This window comes from Haliotis rufescens, unplaced genomic scaffold, assembly GCF_023055435.1.
Source record: "Haliotis rufescens isolate VD_foot unplaced genomic scaffold, xgHalRufe1.0.p SCAF_10, whole genome shotgun sequence".
NCBI lineage: Eukaryota > Metazoa > Mollusca > Gastropoda > Lepetellida > Haliotidae > Haliotis > Haliotis rufescens.
The window spans coordinates 8,264,016-8,272,944 of record NW_025963780.1 but is presented as its reverse complement, the minus strand read 5'-3'; the positions used below and the strand labels follow the sequence as shown (position 1 = coordinate 8,272,944).

Genomic DNA, 8,929 nt, shown 5'->3' with positions numbered 1-8,929 from the left:
CATTAAAGGAATACATATAAGCAGCACCTCATATAATATGAGTGAGTGAGTGAGCTAAAATTTAACGTCGCATCGGCATTATTTACGCGATATAGCGACGAGACCAAGTTGGTACATGCACAGTTTGTTCATGAATACAAAGTATGATAAAGGTGTTGAAGCACTGAAAGTTTGTTAATCTTCATGATCAGCAATCTATGATTGTCCCCCGTGAACATTAGGATTATAGAATTGAATTTCACCAACCCATGTTTGTTGTTAGAGGAGAATGACAGAATCGGGTGGATGAGGCTCGCTCACTTGGTTGATGCATGTCATCGTATCCCAATTACGTAGATTGATGCACGTGATATCAATCACTGGATTGTCTGGTCCAGACTCGGTTATTTATACAGGCCGCCTTCATATAGCTGGAATATTGCTGAGTGTCTTATGTATTTCTCACAAATATTTCGTACAATTTCAATCTAAATGCAGACACCTTTCATATCAGTACAAAGAGTATTTGAATTGTCATAAGGTCAGAGTAAATTTAAATACGTCAAATATGAAATTGAAGCATTTTGTGTGACGTCGTGGTGAAGATGAAAGTTAGTACAACAGTCTATTGTTTCTGGCTGCCAACATATTACATTAAGGAAATTGAATCCCCCAACCATTCAATGACTCACTGCAACTTGGTGTCAGGTGTGTAATCAGAGATAGTTTCACACACCTGGTGATTTGCCACGTCATGAAGATGAATTCTGAATGCTTTCACTCTAGGTCATTGGGGTTGATGCATGGGTTTGAACCACGACTTGACAGTCACAATTGAACGCCTCAGCAGACGTGTTGCTTGTGGACATTGCATGAAATTCTCTCCTGACGAACTGTATTGATACAAATGTTTCACGCTAGCGTTCTCTATATACTGACGCAAAATGTTAATATCTGCTAAGAGGAAATTCTACTTGTCCTTAATTTGTAGACTTCGCAAAAACATATTTGACATCATCATTCGGCATCCAGCATGTCCAGTGATCATATGTTATGTTTTGGTTTAAAAAAATAATTCACACTTATGCACGAGTATCGATGGTGTGACAACAAGCAGAACATTGCCTCAGTTGCAGTTTAGTAGATATTCTTAAAAGTACAGTAATTTGTATTGATTTCACAAGATACAGATAAAACAACGCTCTTATTGGTGTATATCGTTAACAGGCGTACGTTATTTGATGTACAGATTGATATGTGTTAGGAAGGTCATGTACCCATAACACAACATGCTACATCCAGAACCTGGACAACAGACCGCTGGCCGGGTCCGCCATATTGACCTTCCAGCTCGACATTATTGGTGATTAGTTCTTTGGAGGCCCTTGACCCCGTAAGTTCCGTTCACTTGAAAATTACAATTTTGCAATTTTTATAACTTTAAGAAAGGTCCATTACGAACGCCTTTTATTACAGTTTTATGTAAAATTAAAAATTATACATTCAGCTTTTGTAAATATGATAAACGTCACGCTGGATACTGAATGCTGGGCTCATGGCAACGCGATTACATTCTGTCATAGCCACGGTGATTACGTGCAGTCCATGATTGTCGTGAGGAACAGAATGAGACGTGGCTGACATTTCAAGCAGATCTGCCCCTGGCGGTCTGCGTTTCCTGACAGTTACGAACACATGGAAGTGTGGGGAGCAATGTGCTCATGCAGAACAGAAGTTGAAGTGAGTTGACATCTTGATTGTCTTATTGTTATATATTTACTTTAGTCAGCCCCACCACAGCGCACAGGTTACAAATCAGATGAAATTAAGCAACGTCGGTCGCGGAGAGTCCTTGGAATGGGGGATCGCGTGTCGGCAGCTTGGTTCATGAGAGTTTCCAGGGCTTCAGTCCTGCCCCACACTGAAGCACATGTGACACATGTGGCGTCTCCTTGTGACTGTGTTCGAAATGTGCCTCTGTTCACCCAGCAGTGAATGGGTACCCGGTAGGATGAGATGGAAATATGGTTGTTAACATTCTAGCGCCTAACAGGCAGCTTTGGTTGTATACTTCCCAGATAGCTGAGAATGATTCTAGTTGTGCGTATATGTACTCGTCAGTGTTCCATGCTTGTTTCCACATGACTAACATGAGGATCGCGAGGGTATTTCTTTTTTTCCCTTTTTTGTGTGTTTAACGCCGCACTCAGCAATATGCCTAGCGGGCGGTCTGTAAGTAATCGAGTATAGATCAGACAATCTAGTAATTGACATTATGAGCATCGATCCACGATCGTGAGGGTAAAATGAGAGGCCTCGCACATTGTGTGACACTGCATAGTTTAATTGTGTTGCCGCCACGAGAACGATCCGTACACTTAAGGTATATAACAAGAAGAACTGTGTCAATATCATGAACTTTATTAGTGAAGACGTGTCATCTATATTGGAATCCGTACCAAGAGCATTACATGGTATTATACTAAACATACCGTCAACACTGCAGTTACTATTGTGGCGTATAATAATACGTATTATTTTAATGAATACTTGAACACTGATATTTGTATTACGTAAACAATACCATACAACACGTGAAATTATTATTATAAGAACAGTTTATTAACACAAATATATTTCTCATGCTGCTTGTTAACGCAAGGCAAATGCACATACTAATCCACTCTCTATTCCTTGGAGTTCACTTTGACAATGACTAGCCGTCACTCAGTGAAGGCTCGCTTAAATTCCAATGACAGACATATGACTACCATTTGTCTCGTGGAAGTAATCTTTCTTCAAAGCGAACGGAAATATGAGCGTCTGTGTTTTCACAATGCCTCACAGTAACATCTTTTGTAGTGTGGTTACAATAAATAGATTTGAATAATATCACTGACAGATAAGCAATTCTATCTAACAAATGCCTCAGGTAGTCATAGTGATCGTGCGTCGTAATACAGTGACTTCAGCTACACGACGTCAAATGGCCGTCACAATCAACGCGACAGAAGGGCATTTAGGTGTGAGTCATCATTTAAAGTCACTTATAAAGATTTGCCGAATCGGAAGTAATTTCCTAGTATTACATAAATACAGAATGCTGGTGAGTTTCAGTGACCATCGGAAACTATATGTTCACTGGAATGGGTAATATTCTATCACGGATACAGTCAAACCCTCTGAAACGTAACACACAAACACACTTCCAAGAAACAAAAACAAACATAACAACAACAACAACAACAACAACAACAACAACAACAAAAGCAAACAAAACAAACAAAAAACAAACAAGATAATAGTATGTATGTGAAAATAAACAGCGGTTTTGAATTTATTCAGGGTAGGGACTCCACCGCGGTTTGGCCAGGAATGCAGAAGTAGACCGTCATTGTTAACGTCATTTCAAGTCACGTGAAAAAGGTAAGAACGTCTTATAGTGTTACCCGTTTATGAACGACAGTTTCGCGGTAACGTAACCATCCTATCGATCAGCGGAAAAGACGTATATCGTGGAAACGTCGAATGTAAATATATTATTGTATGCAGATTAGGGAACAACCTACGATCAAAGGATTAATTCTTTTTTAAGGAACAAAATAGCTCCAATAAATGTCGCTTGAAATCTCATTTGACACGTATTGAAGAATGGATAATATCATGTTGACTTCCTTGTCACGTTCGTATAACGTCCTACTGTAATAACCGGAACTATTACAACAATGGAACAATTGCATTGAATTTGTCTTTGTTAGAATGACTGATATCAGTAGTTTTATTGGTAATATGTTTACAAGTTATGCAGATAGACGTTACATAAACACACAATATGCCTAACAATAATGTCAACGTTTCACAACGTATTTCAATAGTCAAACTGCATGTTGAAATGTCCACACGTATGCTATGAGAACTGAATTGAAATAGCTCAATAGGCGTCGTCTCACTCTGTCAAACAGTCCCAACACCAGGAGTCGATTCGTGCACTAAAGAACGCCCGCAGGCTGTTGCCATCTATATTGACTTTATTATAACTCTGCTCGGTGGCTGGAATCATTTCTACATACAGGAGTCTCTACTTCACTCGCACAGTAAGTACCTGTGTTTCCTCCAACAGTTATTCAGATTTTGTAAAAACTTACTGTTCTCATGTTGCATGTCGTGTATCAAAACCTACATAAACTATAGACCGTGCCACTGGAGCTGGTCTGGACGCACCAGTGACGCAGTTGCAACGTGTACGTCTAGGAGTTGCCGCCGACCTTTTAATCAATATTCATCACTATGTTTGATGCGAGAAACATATATCGGTGAATTGTTGCATACCTACTCTAGAAGAATATGCATAACACGATTCCCCCTTGCTGGTAAAGCCATGAATACACGTGTTTCACGTTAATGCCGTTCTCAGTAATCGTGTGGACGTCGGTTAAATACGGGGACGGCTGACTCAGTATCCCATTTTGATCTCATAATTTTCCCTATGACAGTTAACAGCAAAGAAGTGCAAATAATATAAGCTACACTTGCGTAATATAGAAGGATATATTTCATGGCGCACCTCTAGGTGAGCGTGTGTGAATCAACATGCAGTTGTTCGTTGAACCACTCAAATGCTATCGACTGAAACTGCAAAAATGTCAACAATGTTGCCACGCGCCTCGTCAGACACCCAGTACTTCAAATGTGACAGAGGAATGCTATATAGTATGCTTGGCGTATCACTACGTCGTATAGCAATCACCAATACTTACATAGTGTAAGGTGCAACAACAAACTTAAGTGTTTTGAAGGTTTACATATGAGTCTGTGCCAAGACGATATCGGACGGTAAGCCACAGAGTTGGAAAGAATTTGGTAAGAATACAGGAATTACCACACACATGTTGCCAGGCTGTTGGCTTCCACAAACCAGAAAAAACCTTTCACATTTGTCGTCGTATTAATTCATACTTCCGTTAGAGATCGGCAAATTAAGGCTAACGTTTACTATTTTCCCTCTTCATTTGGAAAGTTTTTTAAATTTTTATTAATGTACATACTGTCCAGCGTTTGGCATCACGTGTCGCATTCATTCTGCCTTCGGTCGGTTTCTCTGAGTCGTTTCGTTCGAAAATGTGACCTGGGCCCCGTTCAGTGACTAAGGTAAATCCCATACTTCCACATTGATTTACAATAACATCGCTTTGTTGAACGGGGCTTATGGTGTTAGCGTTGAGTCTCTATTAGATACACCCGGATAAAGCCCTCGATTACCCTTTATGTTCTGTTTACATTCTAAAGTGAGACCGGCAGTCTTACAGCACAACAGCCTCCTTGGTGTAGGGCAGCCTGATACAGCCTTCCACCACCCATACTTGTAACAGGCGACGGAAGGGATCGGGTGGTCAGGCCAGCTGACTTGGTTGGTGTGTGTCATCGTATCCCAATCACGTACATAGATGCTTATGATATCAATCAATATATTGTCTGGCTCAGACTCGATGTTTACGGACCGCCGTCATATGGCTGGAATATTACTGATACAGACATCCGTGGGCCTAGAATTGGAAATTATTGCTGTGATTCCTGCAGTCTCTAGACAGTTGTGTAAGTCAGTTTGCCTAACTCCCTTAAGTCTCTCAGTGGTCCATTATCATAATGCTTCGAAAGTTGTGTAGAAAGTCTATACTGAGTGAGGTTGAGCACAATGTTACTTAAGCTCATAATCATGATAGGATGTAATATACACACTGACATCCCAATATCCCATAGCAAAAACAGTGGTCAGCATCACTTGATGGTCACTGCAGCTGCTCTCCAGAATACTTTAGAAAATACACTTTGCAGTTTTGTGATTTGTATTTTGCATTACACAAATGTACGGCAGAAGGAATATTCGTTGCTCAATTCAAAATTCTTACTGGGCTTTAGATATCGAGTATTTCGATACAAGTTGGCAAGTCTTTGGGTTTTACTACTTTACAGATCGTTTTGTTTCATATTTATATAATTTTATTTTATATTCCATATTTGATGTGTAAATTAGTATTAGTCAGTCTCAATAAACAAGTTCGAATACCATGGATTAATCAGATGACCAGGTTGACGTTTGAGCCCCCCACTTAAAATAATGAAGGACCACCACCTCGCAAATAAATATAAAAATGCACTAAAATTAGTCTTCCTTTATTTATACTGAGGGATTTGTAGCTATTTTGTATGACTGGGTGCTGCATGTTTATGTTAAAGTAATAGCCGAATTTAACTGCATAAAATGTTTCTGTATTTCATAGAAAATAACACACAGAAATATTACTTCAGTGAAGTAAGGATAAGATATATGGATGAACAACTGCTTTATTAAAATTGGGAGCGACGTTTCGGTTTAGGGTTCTAACACCGTTGTCGAGCAAGGGTTTTGCAGAGTATGGTTGACAAGTAAATATACAGGTAGGAGGCAGTGTTTATACAGTTGAGTAGATTAGGATGTAGTTATACTGGAGAGGAGACACAAAATGTACACAAAAGGGTAAACATTAAAATCTCACCGGTTAAGCCAGTAGTATAAACAAAAGGAACATGACTGATTAGGGTCTTTGAAGAGTTGATGGTACGCAGGGGGTATGTAATAGACTTGATCACGGTTGATTGATGGTTGGAGTCTTTAGATTTTGGTGGTTTCCTGCAGTTTTCTGATTTTAAAGTCTTTGAGGTTGGTGGTGAGGGCTTTGACTTTAACCCACTGGATGCTGTAGCTTGGGTTATCACAGATATGGTCTGACAGACCATTGTCAATTGCGGAGCCTGAGCTTTGATAATTTCAGCAATATCACGTCATTTGTTTCATGTTGTTCTCCAATCCCAGATTCACCGTATTATGACCCTTGGCCTACCAACCTTGTGCTTGTAGGCACATCACATCCACATCAGTTGCCATGACCTAATACAACTCACTCACTCATCAAACAATAAATCCTAAATGATGATTTGTATGGCTACAAGAAAGTGTGCTGTGCATGCATTATTGTCAACAGATAATCCGCCATTCTTGGATGCTTGTTATTATTATCCCACACCATGAAAAGGTAGGGAATATTGGAATAGGTCACGTTTGGATTCCGGAACATCACTGAGAACTTTTCAATATTTTATCACAAATCTTTGCCTACCTTCGGACATACACTAAACTTCTTCCTTTTTGTGTTGAGGGATTTCTGAAAAGTATCTTTTACATGAGAACAATTTGAGCATAACGTGAGTGTCTGATTTTGGTATGGAGCATAACTCAAAGACCGCTCAAAATATCTAGTTTCCATGATAACAAATTAGACAATCAATCAAATGTTCATTTTCAGAGCATACGGGAGGAACCATTTGCATTCCAACACTGATCAATCAAGTGACCAACTTGAAACACTAACGTTCCCGCATCTCAGTAATCGACTGATAGCAACATCACCTTACAGAGGTACCAGTCAGCAAACATCACCTTACAGAGGTACTAGTCAGCAAACATCACATTACAGAGGTACCAGTCAGCTAACATCACACCACTGAGGTACCAGTCAGCTAACATCACACCACTGAGGTACCAGTCAGCAAACATCACCTCAATGAGGTACCAGTCAGCTAACATCACCTTAATCAGGTACCAGTCAGCTGACGTGACCTTACTCAGGTACCAGTCAGCTAACATCACTCCATTAAGGTACCAATCAGCTAACATCACCTCACTGAGGCACCAGTCAGCTAACATCACCTCACCGAGGTACCAGTCAGCTAACATCACCTCACTGAGGTACCAGTCAGCTAACATCCTCTCACTGAGGTACCAGTCAGCTAACATCAACTCAATGAGGAACCAGTCAGCTAACATCACCTCACTGAGGTACCAGTCAGCTAACATCACCCGATTAAGGTACCAGTCAGCTAACATCCTCTCACTGAGGTACCAGTCAGCTAACATCAACTCACTGAGGTACCAGTCAGCTAACATCACCTTAATCAGGTACCAGTCAGCTAACATCCTCTCATTGAGGTATCAGTCAGATAACAATCAACTCACTGAGGTACCAGTCAGCTAACATCACCTTACTCAGGTACCAGTCAGCTAACATCAACTCACTGAGGTACCAGTCAGCTAACATTACCTCACTGAGGTACCAGTCAGCTAACATCACCTCACTGAGGTACCAGTCAGCTAACATTACCTCACTGAGGTACCAGTCAGCTAACATCACCTCACTGAGGTTCCAGTCAGCTAACATCTCCTTACCGAGGTACCAGTAACATAAAATGACCTCACTGAGGTATCAGTCAGCTAACATCACCTCACTGAGGCACCAGTCAGCTAACATCACCTCACTAAGGTACCAGTCAGCAAACATCACCTTACTCAGGTACCAGTCAGCTAACATCACCTCACTGAGGTACCATTTAGCAAACATCACCTTACTTAGGTACCAATCAGCTAATATCACCTCACTGAGGTACCAGTCAGCTAACATCACCTCACTGAGGTACCAGTCAGCTAACATCAACTTAATCAGGTACCAGTCAGCTGACGTGACCTTACTCAGGTACCAGTCAGCTAACATCACCCCATTAAGGTACCAATCAGCTAACATCACCTCACTGAGGCACTAGTCAGCTAACATCACCTCACTGAGGTACCAGTCAGCTAACATCCTCTCATTAAGGCACTAGTCAGCTAACATCACCTCACTGAGGCACTAGTCAGCTAACATCACCTCACTGAGGTACCAGTCAGCTAACATCACCTAACTCAGGTACCAGTCAGCTAACATCACCTTAATCAGGTACCAGTCAGCTAACATGACCTCACTGAGGTACCAGTCAGATAACTTCACCTCACTGAGGTACCAGTCAGCAAACATCACCCCATTAAGGTACCAGTCCGCTAACATCAACTCACTAAGGTACCAGTCAGCTAACATCCTCTCAC

General features: G+C 40.8%; 1 protein-coding gene across 6 annotated transcripts in view; it reads left to right on the top strand.

Annotated features, from left to right (window-relative positions):
• The first annotated feature begins 1,590 nt into the window (after positions 1-1,590).
• The window catches only part of LOC124118621 (polypeptide N-acetylgalactosaminyltransferase 5-like), a 28,941-nt gene continuing 21,602 nt past the window's right edge, over positions 1,591-8,929 (top strand). For 2 of the 6 annotated variants that reach the window (XM_046480810.2, XM_046480804.2), the window contains exons 1-4: positions 1,591-1,719; positions 3,325-3,405; positions 3,942-4,073; positions 7,320-7,612. The gene's annotated coding sequence lies outside the window, so the exon portion shown is untranslated. Of the gene's footprint in view, positions 1,720-3,324; positions 3,406-3,917; positions 4,074-7,319; positions 7,613-8,929 lie in introns of all 6 variants that reach the window. The other 4 variants (XM_046480807.2, XM_046480805.2, XM_046480806.2 and 1 more) reach the window with 4 other exon arrangements.